Source organism: Erinaceus europaeus, chromosome X (assembly GCF_950295315.1).
Source record: "Erinaceus europaeus chromosome X, mEriEur2.1, whole genome shotgun sequence".
In the NCBI taxonomy this organism is placed as follows: domain Eukaryota; kingdom Metazoa; phylum Chordata; class Mammalia; order Eulipotyphla; family Erinaceidae; genus Erinaceus; species Erinaceus europaeus.
Genome location: NC_080185.1, coordinates 49,629,144 through 49,649,738, shown reverse-complemented (window position 1 = coordinate 49,649,738; position 20,595 = coordinate 49,629,144).

Genomic DNA, 20,595 nt, shown 5'->3' with positions numbered 1-20,595 from the left:
CCTCAAAAATTGACAATTTGGGCATATTCTCATGCTATGAAACCTCTTGGAGTAAACCAGATCCTAAAACTTCACCTATACCAAAGATGAAACTTAGATATTTGCCCAACAAAAATGATGACCATGAAGAGCAACTGATCCAGATTACGGTATATAATTTTTAAAAATATTTTATTTTTATTTATTTATTCCCTTTTGTTGCCCTTGTTGTTTTATTGTTGTAGTTATTATTGTTGTTGTCGTTGTTGGATAGGACAGAGAGAAATGGAGAGAGGAGGGGAAGACAGAGAGGAGGAGAGAAAGATAGACACCTGCAGACCTGCTTCACCGCCTGTGAAGCAACTCCCCTGCAGGTGGGGAGCCGGGGTTTGAACCGGGATCCTTATGCCGGTCCTTGTGCTTTGCGCCACCTGCGCTTAACCCGCTGCGCTACAGCCTGACTCCCCAGATTACGGTATTTTTAAAGAAGACTAACTAATGAGACGAGTCCCACATTCTAGAGACTGGTTGACGTCGAGAAACTCAAATATCTGTTGGTCTATTTATTGGGCAAGCCAGAGTCCATGAGAACTACATCAGTCTTTGTATTCTGAAAGTCTGAAAAATATGTATAGTCCATTAAGAAATGTGCTATTAGTTTTCAGACTTTGTCTGATTTGAGAAATTTGGTAGATTATCAAGACAGATTACCAGAGTGCAGGTCAGAGGGCAAAGAGAGTGAATCTCAAAGGAAAGGGGGAAATGAGATCAATATGGATGAAAGGGCAATAGAACAAAAGAGAGATGTAAGGGACAGAAAGTCAAAGGTAAGGATCATCATCATCATCATCATTACTATTATTACTATTATTATTATAATTATTTTAATAATAATAATTATTATTATTATTTTACCAGGGCACTGTTCAGCTCTGGTTTATGGTGGTGTGGAGGATTGAACCTGGGACTTTGGAGCCTCAAGCATGAGAGTCTGTTTGCATAACCATTATGCTATCTACCCCCACCCATAAGGATCTTATCCCATTGTAGGATCTTATCCCATTAAGGATCTTAAGTTCCCCTTATAAACTGATAAATTGTGTTTTTTGTGAGGAGGTAGAAATAAAGTCGGACTGGCAAACTCTATGAATATTATAGTTAGGATATGGGATGCTGAAGACCAAATGTGGTGCAAAAGTACAGTTGGGGATGAACAAAACTAAGATAACCACATTGAGAAACTATCTCCAAGTCTGACCTGGAGCAAACAAAAACTAGAGTTGGAAGGACCAAATGTGATAAAATGGAACCAGAAAACTTAACTCTTGACCAATTTGTAGTTTTCTGTTGATAGTGGGACAAGACTTAATTAAGGAAGTCAGTTTCTTTTCTTCTTCCCCCTCCCCTCCCTTTTCCTCTTCCATCTCCTCCTTGCCCTCCCCTTCCCCTCTTCCTCCTCCTCCTTCTCTTTCTTCTCTTTCTTCTTTCTTTTTTCAACCAAAGCACTTCTGATTCTGCCTTATGGTAGTGCCAGTGATTGATTTTATCTAGGACCTTGAAGCTTCACGTATGAAAGTTTTTTGCATAACTATCATGTTATCTCCCTGACCCACTATCTGTTTTTGAGGAGAGCTTTTCACCTAACATTTAGCATAGTATTTGTACACAGTAAGGATTTAAAGAATGAATGGATTATTGAAGAATGCTTGCTTTTAAAAACCCATTCGGAATAGAGTCATTAACTATAGGAACAGAAAAGAAAATACAGAAAATAGATAGAATAAGAAAAAAAAAAAACATGGCAAAGGGGGTAATAATGTGAGGTAGAGTTTGAGGACTTAACTTGGGAGGCCTGGGCAGATGCTTATATGACAGTATTTCTTATTATAGTTTATTATTTTGCTGAAGGCAAACTTTTTGTTTCCTTATAAAAAGAGATGACAATGAACTCTCTTTGTGAGCATACTTTGAAGATTAGAGTGTCAGTATAGATAGGAATTACTATCATTATTGTTCATCTTAATTGATTCAAGATATGTTTGTTCTTCCCAATTTCTAGTTCCCTTGAGGCTTTTATGAGTACATAATGGGTGTGGAATATACATAGACTGAATACATCTCAATGTATTTCTTCTTTTCTTTATATGAAAAAGACTAATATGAAGACATTTCTTAGTAGGCTTGTATGTCACTACTTGTATTGATACAAAAGGGAGTAGTTAATGCTTTATGATCAAAGGGTCCGTGAAGAGTCACTGAGCTACATGCCAAATTATTTATTGGTCATGAAAATTCAAAAGTATCATTCATAAAAGAATTCTTCATAGAACTATAGTAAAATTTGGACTAGGATTAGTGTATTACACCAAAACAAAGGACTCTGCGTAAGGTGGACAAAAAGGTGGTTGAGGATGGGTTTTGAGGTCCTGCTACATGATGATAAAAAAATACCTAGGCTGGGGGAGTGAGTGTTTTGCAGACAACTATCTAGTGAGATGAGAAATTTTATCCATGTGGGAGCCAGATGTTGGTGCAACTGGTTGAGCTCAATTGTTACAATGTGCAAGGACCAGGGTTCGAGCCCCCAGCCCCCACCTGCAGGGGAAACACTTTGCAAGTGGTGAAACAGTGTTTCAGGTGACTTTCTGTCTCTCTCCCTCTCTACCACTCCCTTCACTATTGATTTATGGCTGTCTCTATCCAGTAAAGAGAGATGATTTTAAAAAAATAATAAAATGATCCCTGTGTCAACAACTGTACTATAAACCATTAACCCCCCAATTTAAAAAAATAGCTCTCAATAGTTTTTTTTTCTTTCTGTAATTTTGTGGCAAATTTTGAGTTGACCTCAAGCTCTAGTCCAACTTAGACTCAATGGAAGTACTCAACAAATATAAATGAATGAATGGATAGATCTAGCTAATTATCTTGTGCAATAAAGGAGATGTTTAAAAGTCTCACTGGTACTTGTTAAAACAAGGAAATAGTATTATAACCTGTTTTTCCTCAATAAACTTCTTATAATCCCAGGTGCTATATTGTGTGTCTTCCATATTCAGCAGAAAAGACTGAGTATGAACCCATACAAAATATTATTTTTTAAATCCATATTCTTGCTTCTAGAACTTCTATGATAGTTTAGTTTATCATGTTTTAAGATTTAGAGTTTACTTCCCCTCTTTACTTGCTATTAACTTTGTAAGAGTCATTTAATATTTATCATCTCAGTTTCCTTTTTTTGTAAAATTATGGTAAAAGCAGTATCTGTTTCATGAGGTTATTATGAAGTATACATAGTGTTAACTGTAAATTATTTTATAAAAGTGCTTGGAACATGGCACATACTTTCTGTGTCAGTTTTCCTTTGATAATGATTGTCATCACTGAGACTTCACTTTTCCAGGATGGCTTTTGCAAATAGACACAGAAAGAATGGAGAAACTACCTGCCAATGCCCATGTCCATCAGAGAAGCAATTACAGAAACCAGACCTTCTGCACCCCATAATGATCCTGGGTCCATGCTCCCAGAGGGATAAAGAATAGGAAAGCTTCCAATGGAAGGGATGGTATACAGAACTCTGGTGGTGGGAATTGTGTGGAATTGTACCCCTATTATCCTATGGTCTTGCTAATAATTATTAAATCAATTAAGAAAAAGAAAAAAAAAAACAATACCAAAGTTTTCTTCAGTGCAGTGGAGGGCTAAGCTCAAATCTACGTTGCACTCATGGCAAAGCAAAGCACTAGACAAATGAGCTACTTTGTTGGCCTTCTTGTTATTTCAGTTTTTCTTATCTTTTATTGACAGGTTTAGTAGAGTTTTACAAAACTTTATGATTTCAGGGGTAAATTTTTACAACTGTACATGGTCAGTGCAAGTCACCACACCTTACGCCAAAATACTGTGACCTTTGCTCCAACCACTACAGTTCTCACAAAATCTTAGAAATAGTTTGATTACCATTGTTTTTGCAAGATAATTTGTACTGATCATCTGTTTTCCATTTTTGAGTAAAACACATTATTATTTTTAGATATGTTTATTAGGACAATTCTGGACTGTGAGCTCATGGTAAAGAGAGTTTTAGTAAGATTGATTTTAATGTGGTGGTAAAATATTCTGTATAATTACCTAGCAATATGTGATAAAAATTAAACACAGTTTTAGGATAGAAACTGAAATGTAGAGGTCAAGGAAAAAAGTTGTATAGACTTGAGAGTAAATCTTAGAAGGGAAAGGAAATCTAAGGAGAGAGTACACAAAAAGAAAAAGAGCTCAGGTATAAACCTTGGAGACCATCTAGATTTGTGTAGTCAACTGTGGAGCCAGAATACTTCCATGAAATGCAAGGCAGAAGATATCTTTTAAAAGGGAATTTGTTGATCATTTCAGATATTTCTGTAGATAGGTCGACAATTATTAGCATGAGAAGTCTATTTGTATTTGTCAGATTGATTCTGGATAGCAAGGATTGAGTTTTATCAGTGCTTACAATCTTTTTAAAATTTTGTTTATTTCTTTATTGGGGATTAATAGCTTAGAAACAACAGTAAAATACAATAGTTTGTACATGGGTAATATTTCTCAGTTTTCTGCATAATAATTCCACCCCCACTAGGTCCTCCTATACCATCATGTTCCAAGACCTGGACCCTCCCCGCTATCCCACAGACTTTTAGTTTGGTGCAATACACTAACTCCAGTTCAAGTTCTGCTTTGTGTTTTTCCTTCTTTCTTTTATTTATTTATTCACGAGAAATGATAGGAGAGAGAAAGTACCAGACATCACTCCGGTACATGTGCTGCTGGGGATTGAACTCAGGACCTCATGCTTGAGAGTCCAATGCTTTATCCACTGAGCCACCTCCCAGACCACTGTGTTTTTCTTTCTATTCCTAATTTTCAACTTCTGTCTATGAGTGAGATCATTTCATATTCATCCTTTTCTTCTGACTTTTCTCACTTAATATGATTCCTTCAAGATCCATCCAAGATGACGTAAAGAAGGGGAATTAACCATTTTAATAGCTGAGTAACATTTTATTGTACCACAACTATTATACCACAACTTACTCAGCCATTCATCTATTATTGGTCACCTGGATTGCTTCCAGGTTTTGGCTATTATAAACTGTGCTGCTATGAACAAAAGTGTACAAAAAATAATATGCTTTCCTCATATTAGGGAGCTATATCACTTCTGCAGTGAATGTTCTGTTCATATCTTCTGCCCATTTTTGGATGGGGTCATTTGCTTTTTTGTTGCTAAGTTTGCTGAACTCTTTGTTTATCTTAGTTATTAGTCTCTTGTCTGATGAATGGCATGTGAAGATCTTCTCCCATTCTGTGAGGGGTCTCTTTGTTTATGTGATAATTTCTTTTTTTAATATTTATTTTATTTATTCATTCCCTCTTGTTGCCCTTGTTGTTTTATTGTTGTAGTTACTATTGTTGTCGTCATTGTTGGATAGGACAGAGAGAAATGGAGAGAAGAGGGAAGACAGAGAAGGGGAGAGAAAGACACCTGCAGACCTGCTTCACCACCTGTGAAGTGACTCCCCTACAGGTGGGCAGCCTGGGGCTCGAATTGGGATCCTTCCACCGGTCCTTGTGCTTTGCACCACCTGTGCTTAACCCGCTGCGCTACAGCCTGACTCCCTGTGTGATAGTTTCTTTGGCTGTGCAGAAGCTTTTCAATTTGATGAAGTCCTATTGGTTTGTTTCTGCTTCAGTCTTCCTTGCAATTGGGTTTGTATAATCAAAGATATCCTTGATGTTTAGATGGGAAAGTGTTCCACCAATGTTTTCCTCTAAGTATTTATTAGTTTCAGGTCTAACATCCATGTCCTTGATACATTTGGAATTGACTTTTGTTTCTGGTGAGATAAAGTGGTTCAGTTTCATTCTTCTGCATGTTTCAACACAGTTTTCCCAGCACCATTTATTGAAGAGAGCCTCCTTCCTCCATTTACTACTTTGGGCCCCCTTATCAAAGATTAGATGTCTATAAGTGTGGGGGGCTTTTTAATTTAATTTAATTTTTAGTCTTCTTTGTAATTGGATTTGTATCAGTTAAGATGCCTTTAAAATTTAGATGTAGGGAATCAGGCAATAGTGCAGCAGGTTAAATGCAGGTGGCACAAAGCGCAAGGACAGTGAAGGTGGTAGAGCAGGTCTTCAGGTGTCTATCTATCTCTCCCCCTCTATGTCTTCCCCTCCTTTCTCCAGTTCTCTGTGTCCTATCCAACAACAACAACAATAATAATTACAAGGGCAACAAAAGAAAATAAATAAATAAAAATTTAGATGCAGTGGCCAGATGGCTTTACAGATGAATTATATAAAACCTTCATGAAACAGTTAATATTTCTACTTTCAAAGCTCTTCCAATGACTAAAGACACAGGAATACTCCATTCCACCTTTTATGAAGCCAGAATAGTCCTGATACCAAAAGAAGATAAGAACATACAAAAAATAGGAAAAATACAGGTCAATAACTCTGATGAACATAGATGCTAAATTATTGAACAAAATTCTCACCAAGCAGACAAAGCAGTATATTAAAAAGATTGTTCATCATGACCAGGTGCCACTTATCCCAGGAATGCAAGACTGGTTAAATAAATTTAAGTCAATCAATGTGATTCACTACAATAGTAAAAGCAAAACCCAAAACCACATGATTATCTCAATAGATTCAGAGAAAGTCTTGACAAAGTCCAAAACACTACATGATCAAAACACTACAAAAATTGGAATAGATGAAACACTTCTTAAGATAACAGAGTCCATATACAGCATACTGATAGCCAACATCACACTGAACAGACAGGAGCTGAAAGCTTTCCCTTTCAGATCAGGGACTAGACAGGGCTGTCCATTATCACCATTACTCTTCAACATAATATTGGAAGTACTCTCCATAGCAATCAGACAAGAGAAAGGATTCAAAGGAATGCAGATTGAAAAGAAAGAAGTCAAACTTTCACTATCTCCAGATGATATGATAAAATACATAGAAAAAACTAAAGAATCCAGAAGAAAGCTTCTGGAAATTATTAGACAATACAGTAAGGTTTCAGGCTACAAAATTAGTATACATAAACCAATGGCATTTCTTTATGCAAATACTAAGTCAGAAGAGGAGGATATCCAGAAATTACTCTCATTCACTAATGCAGCAAAATCAATAACATATCTAGGATTAAACCTGATCAAAGAAGTGAAAGACTTGTATACTGAAAACTATGAATCACTGTTCAAGGAAATAGAAAATGATACATAGAAATGGAAAGATATACCATGCTCATGAACTGGAAGAATTTATATCAAAATGAATATTCTACCCAGAACCATATAAAATTTAATGCAGTACCCATCAATACCCACCAATTTTCTTTAAAAGAATTGAACAAAAATTACAGTCATTTATCTGTAACCAGAAAGCACCTATAATTGTGAAAAAAATATTTTGAAAAATAAACAGAAATGGAGGTATTAAACTCACAGATCTCAAACTATATTAGAAGGCCATCATAATCAAAACTGCCTGGTCTTGGAATAAAAATAAATATACAGACCAGTGGAACAGAACTGAAAGCCCAAAAATACACCCCTACATCTATGGATAGCTTTTAAAAAAAAAAAAGAAACAGAGCACTGCTCTGCTCTGGCTTATAGTGGTGTGTGGGACTGAACCTGGGACTTTGAAGCCTCCAGCATGAGAGTCTTTTTGCATAACCATTATACTATCCACCCCCACCCAAAACAGTTACAGAGTTACAAGTTAGTATAAAACTTTATTTTTCTTTTTTAACTAGAGCTCTGCTCAGCTCTGGATTATGGTAGTACAGGGGATTGATCCTGGGAAGCCTCAGGCATGAGAGTCTCTTTGCATAACCATTATGCTATTCCACCCTGCCCGGACATCTAATTTTTGATAAGGCAGCCAATCTATTAAGTGGAGGAGGGAGACTCTTTTCAATAAATGGTGTCAGGAAAACTGGGTTGAAATGTGGAGAATGAGAGTAAACTAGTTTATCTCATTAGAAACAACAGTGAACTCCAAATGGATCAAGGACCTGGGTGTTATACCAGAAACTATCAACCACTTAGAGGAAAATATTGGCAAAACACTTTACCATCTAAATCATTTAAAAAAATATTTACCTATTTATTTCCTTTTTGTTGCCCTTGTTTTATTGTTGTAGTTATTATTGATGTCATTGTTAGATAGGACAGAGAGAAATGGAGAGAGAGGGGAAGATAGAGAGGAGGAAAGAGAGACACCTGCAGACCTGTTTCACCACTTGTGAAGCCACTCCCCAGCCAGTGGGGAGCGGGGGTTTAAAATGGGATCTTCAAGCCAGTCCTTGTGCTTTGGGCCACGTGCATTTAATCTGTTGCACTACCACCCAACCCTGTCCCATCTAAATCTTAAGGACATCTTCAATGTTATAAATCCAATTGCAAGAAAGACTAAAAGAAAAGTAAACCAATGTGAGTACATCAAATTGAAAATCTTGTGCACAGCAAGTCATCACTCAAAGAGACTTCTCACAGAATTGGAGAAGATCTTTACATGCCATAAATCAGGCAAGAGCCTAATAACCAAAATATATAAAGAACACATCAAACTTAGCATCAAAAAAGCAAATGATCCCATTCAAAAGTGTGAAGAATATGAATATGAACAGAATATTCCCTACATAAGAGATAAAAATGGCCAACAGACATATGAAAAATTGTTCCAAGACACTGACTGTTAGAGAAATACAAATAGAGACAACAATGAGATACCACCTCACCCCTGTAAGAATGTCATACATTAGAAACGATAGCGACAACAAATGCTGGAAAGCTTGTGGCGACAGAGGATCTTTCCTGCACTGCCGGTGGAAATGTAAGCTGGTCCAATCACTGTGGAGAGAAGTCTGGAGAACCCTGACAAGGCTAGAGATAGATCTTACTTATGACCCAATAATTTCTCTTCTAGGTATATATTCTAAAGAATAAAGCACAACCATCCAAAAAGCTACTGTATACCTATGTTCATAACAGCACAATTTTTAAAATTTTTTTTAAATTTGTTTTTGTTTAAGAAAGGATTAATTAACAAAACCATAGGGTAAGAGGGCTACAATTCCATACAATTCCCACCACCCAATCTCCATTTCCCATCCCCTCCCCTGATAGCTTTCCCATTCTCTATCCCCCTGGGAGAATGGACCCAGGGTCATTGTGGGTTGCAGAAGGTAGAAGGTCTGGCTTCTGTAATTGCTTCCCCGCTGAACATGGGCGTTGACTGGTCGGTCCATACTCCCAGTCTGCCTCTCTCTTTCCCTAGTAGGGTGGGTCTCTGGGGAAGCAGAGCTCCAGGACACATTGGTGGGGTCTTCAGTCCATGGAAGCCTGGCTGGCATCCTGATGACATCTGGAACCTGGTGAATGAAAAGAGAGTTAACATACGAAGCCAAACAAATTGTTGAGAAATCATGGAACCAAAGGTTGGAATAGTGGACAGGATATGTTAGGGGGGTACTCACCGCAAACTCTAGTGCACTTCTGCTTTCAGGCATATATTTTGCAGTAGTTTATGGATACGTGAGAACATATGCTATCTCTCACAGAAACTGGTGTATATCTAGGTTTTGGGACTTTGTTAGATGAAATTAGAGTATACTATGAAAGGAAAGGTCTCACCCGAGTAATGAAGCTGAAGGGTTGTCATTCCACACGTGAAGTCTCTGGACACAGTCTGAGGTGAAGCATGTTGAGGTGGCAATCGTTGTGATGGTTAGGTTGTGATCGGCAGATGCAATATTATTTGATATGGATTGGGAGAGGCATACGGGAAAGTGGGCCCTATCCAAGGGTTCCAGGACTGGGGGAATTAGAGGCTCTATAGTGGAGATGTGAGGTTCCTGCTGTGTTAGGGTTCAAAAAGACAATGGATAGTTAATGTTATCATCACATTATGTGGTAATTGGGTTAACTTTGAAAAGTCCGTTTGTTAGGGTTTGCTGTACAGTACCTAGTATCTTGTATATAGCTGTGCTATTGGTTGCTTCTGATCTACTTGGTCTAGGCTTTTGAGAGAGTCTGTATATCAATTATACAGCCTATATATTGAAAAGACTCAGTTTGTGTTTTGAAAAACGTCGAGACATACAATCATTTTCCCCCTCTCGTATAAATTAACTAGTGATTTATATGACTACATTTTACTAGGAGTGTACATAAACACCATTCCCACCACCCAAAGACTGTGACCCATCCCTCCCTCCAACCCACTCCCACCCCCCACTGGCCCAGGAAGCTGCATGTCTACTCCTCACCACAGGGTTTTTACTTTGGTGCCCTACTTACAATTTGGTCAGGTCCTGCTTTTAGTTTCCCTTTCAGATCTTCTTACTCAACTTCTGTTGATGAGTGGGATCATCCCATACTCATCTTTATCTTTCTGACTTAGCTCACTTAACATAATTCCTTCTAGCTCCGTCCAAGATGGGTCAGCGAAGGTGGCTTCATTGTTCTTGATAGGTGCATAGTATTCCATTGTGTATATATACCACAGCTTTCTCAGCCACTCATCTGTTGTTGGGCACCTGGGTTGCTTCCAGGTTTTAGCTATTATGAATTGTGCTGCTATGAACATAGGAGTACACACCTCTTTTTGGCTGGGTGTTATGGAGTCCTTGGGGTATAACCCCAGGAGAGGAATTATTGGGTCATATGGAAGGTCCATGTCCAGCCTTCTGAGAGTTTTCCAGACTGCTCTCCACAGAGGCTGTACCAGTTTACATTCCCACCAGCAATGTAAAAGGGTTCCTCTGTCCCCACAACCTCTCCAGAATTTGTTGCTGCTGTTCTTTTTGATGTATGCCATTCTTACAGGAGTGATGTGGTATCTTAGTGTTGTCTTAAATTGCATTTCTCTGACAATCAGTGACGTACAGCAGCTTTTCATATGTTTGTTAGCCTTTTGGATCTCCTCTGAGGTGAAAGTTTTGTTCATATTCTCTGCCCATTTTTGGATGGGGTCATTTGCTTTTTTGGTGCTAAGTTTGCTGAGCTCTTTATATATTTTGGTGATTAGTTTCTTGTGTGTGATGCCTCCATTTCTATTTCTTTTCCTTAAGATGGTCATGGCAATTCTAGGTGTTTTCAGGTTCCAGATAAATGATTGTAGTGTTTGTCCTATTCTCTTAAAGAAGCTTGGTGGAACTTTGATGGGTATTGCATTAAATTTGTATATGGCTCTGGGGAGAATATTCATTTTGATGATATTTTTATTCTTCCAATCCATGAGCATGGGATATCTTTCCATTTCTTGATATCAGTTTCTATTTCCTTGAGTAGTGACTCGTAGTTTTCAGCATACAAGTCTTTCACTTCCTTGGTCAACTTTATTCCTAGGTATTTGATTGATTTTGCTGAAACAATAAACGGGAGTGATTTCTGGATGTCTTCTTCTTCAGATTTAGTGTTTGCATAAAGAAGTGCCATTGATTTTTGTACATAGATTTTGTAGCCTGATACATTGCTATATTGCCTAATAACTTCCAGTAGTTTTCTGCTGGGTTCTTTAGGTTTTTCTATGTATACTATCATATCATCTGCAAATAGTGAGAGCTTGACTGCTTCCCTTCCAATCTGTATTCCTTTGATTCCTTTCTCTTGCCTGATTGCTATGGCAAGAACTTCCAATACTATGTTGAATAGTAATGGTGATAGTCGACAGCCCTGTCTAGTCCCCGATCTGAGGGTGAATGTTTTCAGCTTCTGTCCATTGAGTCTGATGTTGGCTGTAGGTTTGCTATATATAGACCCCACTATCTTGAGGAATTTCCCATCTATTCCCATTTTTGTAGAGTTTTGAGCATGAATGGGTGTTGGATTTTGTCAAATGCTTTCTCTGCATCCATTGAGATAATCATGTGGCTTTTGGCTTTGCTTTTATTGATGTGGTGAATGACATTGATTGACTTACGGATGTTGAAACAGCCTAGCATTCCTGGGATGAATCCCACTTGGTCGTGATGAACAATCTTTTTGATATGTTGCTGTATCCGGTTGGCCAAGATCTTGTTTAACATTTTGGCATCTATGTTCATCAGAGATATTGGTCTCTAGTTTTCCTTTTTTTGTTCTCTCCCTATCAGCTTTTGGTATCAGGGTGATGTTGGCTTCATAACAGGTGGAAGGGAGTATTCCTGTTTCTTCAATCTTATGGAAAAGCTTAAGAAGTATGGGTACTAACTGTTTCCCGAAAGTTTTGTTGAATTCATTTGTGAAGCCATCTGGTCCAGGACTTTTGTTGTTGAGGAGGTTTTTAATAACGGTTTCAATTTCTTTGTCTGTGATTGGTGCATTTAGATTTTGTAATTCTTCTGGCTCTGTTTTGGAAGGGCATATGCTTCTAGGAATTGTTCCATTTCTTCCAGATTCTCTAGCTTGGTGGCATATAGTTCTTTATAGAAGTTTCGCAGGATTCTCTGGATTTCTGTGGTGTCAGTGGTGATATCTCCTCCATCATTTACAATTCTATTAATTTTATTCTTCTCTCTTTTATGTTTGGTGAGTCTAGCTAGGGGTTTGTCAATTTTGTTTAATCTTTCAAAGAACCAATATTTGGCTTCATTGATCTTGTGTATAGTTCTCTCATTTTCTATGTTGTTTATTTCTGCTCTAACTTTAGTGATTTCTGTTTCTGGTTGTTTTAGGGTTCCTTTGTTCCTCTTCCTCTAGTACTTGAAGTGTACAGTAAGGTCGTTCATTTGAGCTTCTTCTTGCTGTTTAATATGTGATTGTATGGCTATAAGTTTCCTTCTCAGTACTGCCTTAGCTGTGTCCCAAATATTTTTTTTTCCTCCAGGGTTATTGCTGGGCTCTGGTGCATGCACCATGAATCCACTGCTCCTGGAGGCCATTTTTCCCCCTTTTTGTTGCCCTAGTTGTTGCAGCCTCATTGCGGTTATTATTGCCATTGTTGACGTTGCTTTGTTGTTGGATAGGACAGAGAGAAATGGAGAGAGAAGGGGAAGACAGAGAGAGAGGGGAGAGAAAGATAGACACCTGCAGACCTGCTTCACCGCCTGTGAAGCGACTCCCCTGCAGGTGGGGAGCCGGGGGCTCGAACCGGGATCCTTACACCGGTCCCTGTGCTTTGCGTCCCAAATATTTTGATAGGTTGTGTCTTCATTTTCATTTGTTTCCAGGAACATCTGAATTTCCTGCTTGAGTGAGTCTCTGACCCAGTGGTTCTTAAGGAGTATGTTGTTTAGTTTCCAAATTCTGTGACTTTTAATAATTGTCTGTTTGTTGTTAAATGTAAGTTTTACTCCACTGTGGTCTGAGAAGATACTTGGGATGATTTCACTGTTCTTGAATTTATTCATGCTGTCTTTGTGGCCTAACATGTGGTCTATCCTTGAGTATGTGTTATGTGGATTTGAAAAGAAGGTGTATTCCAGTTTTTTGGGGTGAAGGACTCTGAAAATGTCCAAGAGGTCTAGTCTGTCAATCTCTTCATTCAATTCTCTTTTATCTTTGTTAGTTCTCTGCTTTGTTGATCTGTCTAAGTGTGACAGTGGGGTATTGAAGTCTCCCACTATTATTGTATTACTATTGATGTATTTTTGAAATTCTTTCAGTAAGTGCTTGATGTTTTTATATGGTCCCTCATTGGGTGCATAGATTTAATGATTGTTAAGTCTTCTTGGCTGATTGATCCTCTATTCATTATGTAGTGTCCTTGCCTATCTTTTATAACTTTATTTAATTTAAAATCTATCGTGTCTGAGTTGAGAATGGCTGTTCCTGCCCTTTTTTGTGGTCCGTTAGCCTGTATGATAGTTTTCCATCGTTTCACTTTAAGTCTGTGTTTATCTTGTTGTGACAGATGGGATTCTTGCAAGCAGCATATGGTTAGGTTTCTTTTTTTTAAATATTTATTTTATTTATTTATTCCCTTTTGTTGCCCTTGTTGTTTTATTGTTGTAGTTATTATTGTTGTTGTTGTCATTGTTGTTGGATAGGACAGAGAGACATGGAGAGAGAAGGGGAGGACAGAGAGGAGGAGAGAAAGCTAGACACCTGCAGACCTGCTTCACCGCCTGTGAAGCAACTCCCCTGCAGGTGGGGAGCCGGGGTTCGAACCGGGATCCTTATGCCGGTCCTTGTGCTTTGCACCACCTGCGCTTAACCCGCTGCGCTACAGCCCAACTCCCGATGGTTGGGTTTCTGATCCATCCCCCCACTCTCTGCCTTTTGATGGGTGAGTTTAAGCCATTAACATTTATTGATATTATGGATTTAATGTATTGTAGTGCCATTATTCAAAAAAAATTTTTTTTGTTTGCTCTGATAAATTTACAGTATTATAGTGATGTTCTTGTTTATAAGAGGCCTTTTAGAACCTCTTTCAGGGCCGGCTTGGTGATGGTTGCCTCCTTTAACTGTTGTTTGTCTATGAAGGTTTTGATCCCTCCATCTAGTTTGAATGAAAGTGTAGCAGGATATATTATCCTTGGTTGAAACCCTTTTTCATTCAGGGCTCGATAGATATCTTGCCATTCTCTTCTAGCTATTAGAGTTTGAGTGGAGAAATCTGCAGATAATCTTATGGGTTTTCCCTTGTATGTGACTTTTTGTTTCTCTCTTGCAGCCTTTAGGATCCTTTCTTTGTCCTTACTACTTCTCATTGTGACTATGATGTGTCTTGGTGTCTTCAGGTCTGGGTTGATTCTGTTTGGTACTCTCTGGGCCTCTTGAATCTTGATGTCCTTTCTGTTATTCAGGTCTGGGAAGTTTTCTTGTATTATTTCCTCTAGAATGTTTTCTTCCCCTTCCTCTATTTATTCCTCTGGCAGGCCAATTAAATGAATGTTACTTCTTTTGAGATCATCCCATATGTCTCTGTTGTTGTTTTCAGTGTCTCTCAATCTCTTTTTAAGCTCTTTTACCTATTTTTTAGTTTTCTCTAACTCATCCTCTGTCTGACTAATTCTGTTTTCTGCTTCTGTTAGTCTGCTTTCCCTTGCCTCAGCTTCTTTCTTCCTTACAGCTATTTCAGCTTTCAGTTCTCTAATTGCCTCAAGATAATCAGTATTTTCCTTGGGGGTCTCAACTGTTGTTTCCCTAATACTGCCATTCCTTTCCTCCAATGTTGTTTTCATTTCTGTGATTAATAAGTTTATGATTGCTTGCATACTTTTCTTTTCTATGGTTACTTCTGGCTGATTTTAGTTTCCTCTGGGCTTTGTCTTCATTCATTGGAGTATCAGTTTTATTTGTTCTTGATCTACCCATTTTTTTGATTTATGTGTTTCTTTTTATGCTCTGTTGTTCCTCAGTTGTTGTTTCTTGAGCACAAGCAAAACTGTACTAAATACTTTTATGACAACTGCAGTCACCAACCTCAGGAATTACAGTAGCAACTGAAGCAAGTATTGAAACAGTTTAATCACTATCAGTTAGCCAAACAATTTCTGCAGTCCGTGAAAAAATAGTAACGAAATCCCAGTGAAGAAGAAAGAGAAAAGAAAGAAGGGATAGCAAGAATAGACAGTTATGCAAATCTACTATCCACTGTATATTCTAGGGGTAACAAGAGGGGAAAGGGAACTAGAGCAGAGATACACACATAGAGAGTCCACTGTGAGTCAGATTTCTTCCCCAAAATAATTCACAAATTCAGAAAGGCAAGGAAGAAAGAAGGAAGAAGTATATGACAAGATTAAAAAAAAAGTAAAGAAAAAGGAAAAAAAAGAGACAAGTGAGAGAAAAGGGAAAAGAGAAGAAAAAGAGCTGTAATTAAAGAGCAGTGAAAAGAAAAAAACCCTCAGGTCTAGACAAGGATGGCTGAAATAGACAGTTATGCAAATCTACTATCCACTGTATATTCTAGGGGTGGCTAAAGGAGGAAGGGAAGTTGAGCAGAGACACTCGCAGTGAGAGTCCACACTGAGTCTGAATTCTTCACCAAAATAATTCCCAAATGTGTATCAGTGAATTCAAAAAAAGGACACTGTTTGGTGGTGTGGGGGCTGGGGCCTGTGGCTTTGGAAGCTGTAGGATTAAGGAAGAAAGGATGACAAGAATGAGAAAAAGAAGAAAAAAAGAGAGAGAGAGAAAAGAAAAAGATAAGAAAAAGAACAGTCATAAAAGAGTGGTGAAAGATTTTTATTCATTTATTTATTTTTAATGATTTAATTAGCTATGAGGGGTGAGGTAGGGGGATTGGCTACTTAGAAAGAAAAAAAAAGGCCAGAGGTTTCAGAAGGGTATAGACATTTGAATGAATGATGCTCCCTGGTGGGACAGGAATTTGGTAAAGACAGAAGCTGAGCAAGGGAGCTTGCTAGGAGCTGGTCCCCAGGGACTGGTTATGAGGTGGTGGGGAGGGGGAGGAGGTGTGCTTTATAATTAAACAGAAAAAAAAATTTCCCCCTTTTTTTTCTACTCTATTTCTTAACCCAAATTAAGTTATAGTCACCTCCTTGGTGTTACCGCTAGGATCCCTTATTGACTGGCCTACTAAAGGCAGAAAATCCTACCTTTTCCTGAAGGTGTGGTCAGAGCTCAAGCCACTAGCAGCTTCTCAGTCCACCATCTTCCTGGAACCAACAGCACAATTTTTAATAGACAATACTTGTAAACAGCCGAGATGCCCAAAACAGATGAATGGTTGAAAAAGGTGCGTTATATATATATAGTGTAATATCACTTAGCTATTAAGCATACTAAGCTTACCTTCTCTGACCCATCTTGGAAGGTGAGGGTAGATTTTAAACTTCACTATAGGTGGTGAGGGTTTGGACACATAACTGTGGTGGAAGGAATGGTGTTGATATACACTCCTGGGTGTGGGCTGTAGCTCAGTGGGTTAAGCACACATGGCACAAAGCATAAGGATCAAGGATCGGCCAGCCCCTGGCTTACCATCGGTGGGGGAGGGGGGGCGTTGCTTCACAAATGGTGAAGCAGGTGTGCAGGTGTCTCTCTTTCTCTGTCTTCCCCTCCTTTCTGGATTTCTCTCCGTCTTATCCAACAACAATGACAACAATAATAATAACTACAAAAACAATAAACAACAAGGACAACAAAAGGGAAAAAATTACCTCCAGGAGCACTGGATTCTTAGTGTAGGTACCAAGCCCCAGAGAAAACCCTGGAGGCAAATTATATATATATATATATGTATGTTGGGTAGTATGCCAGCTCCGCCTTGCTTAAAGCTTCTGTCTCTAATTCTGCTTAACTAAGCACCAGCATGCCTGCAGGTCATTGGTTTGATCCCAATTAAAGCTGCGGTCTATTTACATAAACCACTGTTAACTAAGCATCACCCTCCCTCCAGGGCATTGGTTTAATCCCCACTGGTTCACGATGTCTTTTTGCTCTGCCCCCTCTACTAGTACACCCTTATTTCCACCAGTCTTTTTTTGCTCCACCCTATCTAAGTCAAACCCTGTTTCCACCCTCCTTGGCTAGTATATATATTATACAAGCTGCTTTTCTGAGTAAAAACACTTGGAATTGCTTTCCGGCTCCGAGAGTTCCAGAGTGTATCTCCTGCAATGTTAGCGTGGCACGAGTTCCTGATCCCTCTCCCTTGCAGCAGCCTAGATTGACTCCAGTTGAGTTCTCTCCAACCCAGAGAGCACTTGCTCAGGAAGAAGCAACCTCATGCTATCCCGGAATATATATATTCCTATTAGATATAGTTTTATAATTCACTATTTAGTCAATATTTGAGGGGGAAAATTGGTTGAAGGTCTTGAATTTTTTATGCATAGACCCCAGTTCTAAGTATATATCCCTTCAAACTAATTACTTAAGGTTTTAAAATAGTAACCTGTTTTAAATTTTAACTATATATATATATGTGTGTGTGTGTGTGTGTGTGTGTGTTTTATTTCAGTAAATAAAATTTATACAGAATGAAAAGCACGGAGAAACAGAGATGAGAGAACTGCTGAATTGCTTAATTCAGGTTTATGGTGATGTGGGACATTGAACCTAGGACTTCGGGGCCTCAGGAATGAATTTTTTAAATTTTTATTTATTTATTTATGTATTTATAAACAGGAAATGACAAAACCATAGGATAAGAGGGGTACAAACCCACACAATTCCCACCACCAGAACTCCGTATTCCATCCCCTCCCCTGATAACTTTCCTATTCTTTATCCCTCTGGGAGCATGGACCCAGGGTCATTGTGGGTTGCAGAAGGTAGAAGGTCTGGCTTCTGTAATCGCTTCCTCGCTGAACATGGGCGTTGACAGGTTGATCTATGCTCCTAGTCTGCCTCTCTCTTTCCCTAGTAGGGTGGGGCTCTGGGGAAGCTGAGGCTCCAGGACATATTGGTGGGGTCATCTGTTCAGGGAAGTCTGGTTGGCATCCTGCTAGTATCAGGAACCTGGTGGCTGAAAAGAGAGTTAACATACAAAGCCAAACAAATTGTTGATCAATTATGAACTTAAAGGCTGGAATAGTACAGATGAAAAGTTGGGGGTTGCTCCGATTTGTAGATAGCTAGTAGGAATATTTTAGTTATATTCCAAAGGGCCTATGGCTATACTAATTTTTTTGTATAAGCACTGTGCTTCCTCAGAATTTAGTTTAATATATTAGCATCTATGTTCATCAGGAATATTGACCTGTTTTTTTTTTTGTGTCTGTATTTGCTTCTGGTATTAGGGTGATTTGCCTTAATAGAAGACAGAAGAGAGTATTCTTGTGTTGTCCATGGTATGAACTCTCCCATCTAAAATATAGAGTAGGAGTATAGACCAGGAAACACAGCTAAACTGTATGCTATCTGCAAGAAACCCATCTGATTCAAAAAGACAGAAATAGGCTCAAAGTAAAAGGATAGGAAACCATCATTCAAGCTAAGGAGCCACAAAAAGTCAGGAAGTTATATCTGATAAAATATACTTTAAAATAATTAAGGTAATAAAAGATAGGAATGAATGTTACTTAATGCTGAGGGGATCAATGAACCATGAGGCTCTAGTGGTAGTCAATATCTATGTACCAAATTAATTAGCAGCAAAGTATGCAAAACATTTACTAAGAGAACTGAGGCATTACACTGATAACAAAAGAATAAGACTGGCAAACTTAAATAACCCACTCTCCAAAATAGATAGGTCGATCAGACAGAAAATTAGTAAAAAAAAAAAAAAGCAAGTTAATTCAATGAAGGGATTGATAGATTAGATATATTGGGTATCTTTAGAATTCTACCCCAATAAAGTAAAATACACATTCTTCTCAAGTCCACATGGAAAATTCTCATAAATAGTTCATATACTAGGCACATAGAGAACATCAATAAATTCAAAAGCATTGCAGTTTTTCCAAGCACCCACTCAGACCACAGTGGAATTAAACCAACTTTCCACAACAAACAGAAAGTTAGGGGAAGTCCCCCAAATATGGAAACTCAACAGCACACTCCTTAACAACTACTCAGAGTCAAAGAGAAAATTAAAGAAAAATGCTAAACCACCAATCAGCTTTTCAAATCCTTTTCCCCCTGAAATTCTTCTTGTTCAAGACCCACTTTAAATTCATCTTATATGCAAATGTTCCCTGCCCATAATAGTGATTCCACTTTCTAATGCCCCATAGCAGTCTGTCTTTCTGTATCATTCTTCTATATTTAAAACATAATGCAATTTAAAAAATAAAATTCATATGGAAATTAATGCAAATGAAGATATGAACTATCAGGATATTTGGTACTATGTGAGCTAAGCCCAGTGTGTCACCACCTGGCCCCTATCATCAGGATATTTGGTATATAACTACAGCAGTACAAAGAGAGCAACTTACAACTATACAGGTACATACCAGGGCACAATAAAAACCCCAAGTAAACAACCTCACTGAGTGCCCAAAGGAGCTAGGAAATAGAAGAACAATGGGAACCCAAATCAAATAGAATAAACAAAACAATAAAAAAATAGGGTGGAAATAAATGACATTGAAAAAAATACACAGTATCAGCCGGTTCCATGGCTGCCAGTTCTTAGCAACATCGCCCCGCCAGATATTCGTCGGGATGCGGCATCATCTAAGTTCATTTCCCACGTCTACGCTCGACCGGACCTGCCAATATACGTGGATATCTTCACCCACCCTGTTCAACGATTGACGTCTCGTCACCCAATCCGGTCCCCTACGCCTTCACTGAACTTCTCTGTTCCAGTCTCTTGGAAACTGAGCTGGCAGTCAGCTGAGGTAAAGAACAAACACCTCATCACAGACCCCTGCAAGCGTCAACCCGGCTTTGACCTAGCACGTTATGATTGGGCCCTCCTCAATCGCTATCGAACAGGCCATGGCCGGTGCATCGCTATGTTCCATCACTGGGGAGCCAGAGACGACCCGAACTGCCCCTGCGGCTTCAGACAGACTATGACCCACATAGTCAACGGCTGCCACCTCTCCAGATTCAAAGGAGGTCTCGAAACTTTACATCAGGCTCAACCTGATGCTGTTGACTGGCTATGGAAGAAGGGCAAACGCTAGAAGAAGAAGAAGTGAATCTAAGACCTGGTTCTGTGAAACCCTTGATCAACTGACAAAAATAA